Source organism: Macadamia integrifolia, chromosome 1, assembly GCF_013358625.1.
Source record: "Macadamia integrifolia cultivar HAES 741 chromosome 1, SCU_Mint_v3, whole genome shotgun sequence".
In the NCBI taxonomy this organism is placed as follows: domain Eukaryota; kingdom Viridiplantae; phylum Streptophyta; class Magnoliopsida; order Proteales; family Proteaceae; genus Macadamia; species Macadamia integrifolia.
Genome location: NC_056557.1, coordinates 12,178,101 through 12,180,411, shown reverse-complemented (window position 1 = coordinate 12,180,411; position 2,311 = coordinate 12,178,101). Strand labels below are relative to the sequence as shown.

The following is a 2,311-nucleotide window of genomic DNA, read 5'->3' as shown; positions in this document are numbered from 1 at the left end:
GAGTCATTAGTCTCTCTCCCTTGATTGGAAGAGATATTTATGGGTCCTAGACCCTTACTAGGTGGCGATTCCCTTTTACCTATAACGTGTATCCCCCCCTTGGCATTTGATGACTAGGGGATACTATCTCATCTCATTAGGGTCAAACCCTAGCGTGTGTACACGCGCTACGCGCCATATCATGAACCCTGCGGAGGTCCATTACACCTACATTAAGCTTAGGTTTATCACTTTTAAATTGAAAGACCAAGCTAAGAAATTGTTATATGGGTTACCCCCAAATTGCATAACCTTATAGGAATAGTTCACAGTTGTCTTCCTTAAGAAGTTTTTCCCAACTCACAAGACCAATAAGCTTAGAAGTGATATCCTTCAGTTTAGGTAAAAGCCTAGTGAGTCCTTTTCCAAACTTATGGAGAGATTCAAGGATCTACTCCAAGAATGCCCTCACCATGGCCTAGACTTATGGAATTTATGTCAAACAATTTATGAAGGTATTGACTACCTAACTAAACAAATGATAGAATCTATGTGCCCTGAGGGATTCACATCCTTTACAGATGAAGGAAAGGCATGGGAATTCTTACTTGACTTAGCTGAAAAAACCCGTGAGTGGGAATCAACCCAAGAAAGTGAAAGAACTATAAGAGGAAAAAAATATTTTGTGGATGGGATAGTAGCCAAGGAAGCCCATTTTGATAGCCTAATCAAGAGGATTAAGGCTATTGTTCCTAGAGAGCCATCATCAGTTAATTTGGTTAAGATTTGTGCTTGGTGCCAGTCCCCTGGACATGTCATAAAAGAATGCCCCAACAACTCTGGGGGCACTTCTAATGATAGTGTTAATGCCTTATACCAGAATAATCGATATAGTAACACCTACAATCCAGGATGGAGAAATCACCTAAATTTCTCTTGGAATCAGGGCAATCAAGCAAAGCCTTTGAATTTCCATAATCAAGGTCAACTTGGACCCCAATGGCCTCCCTTTGCACAACAATCTTTTTCCCCCGATCATCTTATCAGCAACCCCCTGGGTTTACCAACACTAGAGAGGTAAGTCGAATAAGTGACTTGAAAAAAAATATGGCCCTCCTCATGACAAGCCATCAAAATCTTATAAGAGAATTCACCCAAATTGTCTCAATTATGTGTGAGAGAGAGAATGAAACTTTACCTAGTCAACCAGAGCCTAACCTAAGTCATCATCAGCCTGTTAGCTCACAAGCACCAATTAATGCACCACTAAATGTAATACAAGGTCTCTCCAACCAATGTAATGTTGTTTATGCCCTTAGGAGTGGTAGAGAGTACCAACAGAGTGTTCCTAACTCTTCCTCATCCTTTACTCCTGTTAACTCTCCTTTAGTTGAAGACACAAGTATGCCTCTTGTTCCAGGTTTGTCTGATGAACCTAGAGATTCTTCTGAAACTAAAGATGATTTGGTTGAGGAAACCAAAAATCTTCTGAAAAATGGTAAATCCCTAATAGTTCTTATGTTCCTCTTATCCCATTTTTTAATCGCTTAGTAAACAAAAAGAAGACTGCTTCCATGGATAAAATTTTAGAAGTCTTTAAAAAGGTAGAAGTGAACATCCCTCTTTTGGATGTCATATCCCAAATCCCCACCTATGCAAAGGTACTAAAAGATTTGTGTATTCACAAACGTATCACTACTATGCCCAAAAAGGCGTTCTTGGTAGATAATATTAGTTTCATAATTATTCAGCATATAGGAGCCAAGTATGGGAGCCCTATCATAGCTTGTGTCATAGGCAACACCTACACTGAGCATGCCTTACTTGACCTTAGCGCAAGTGTGAATCTTTTACCTTACCATGTGTATAAGTGACTAGGATTGCGAGAATTGAAAGCCACTAGAACTACTCTTCAGTTGGTAGATAGGTCTATTAAGATTTCTAAAGGGATGGTTGAGGATGTCTTACTTAAGATGGAAGAATTTATTTTTCCTATTGATTTCATTGTGTTAGATACCAAACCCTTCTCAACCAAGGATGAGATCCCAATAATTCTAGGAAGACCATTCTTGGCTATCAATAATGCATTAATCAATTGTCGGAATGGTTTCCTAAGGTTATCTTTTAGCAACCAAACTGTTGAGTTTAACATGTTTAGGATAGGCAAACAACCACATATGAAAGAAGAGATCTATATGCTTGAGGATTTTGTGAAGTTTTTTGATGATTAATTACCAACTTTGATATTAATTTTGATTCAGAATTTCAAGAGTGTATGGATGAATTGGATGATGATAGTGAAACTTTATTTTTTAAAGTCCTAAGTCTTGAC

General features: G+C 38.3%; 1 non-coding gene across 1 annotated transcript; it reads right to left on the bottom strand.

Annotated features, from left to right (window-relative positions):
- Positions 1-352: 352 nt before the first annotated feature.
- Positions 353-459, bottom strand: LOC122086657. Its single transcript, XR_006142511.1, has one exon. It is a non-coding gene; the product is annotated as a small nucleolar RNA R71 (small nucleolar RNA).
- Between the last annotated feature and the right edge of the window lie 1,852 nt (positions 460-2,311).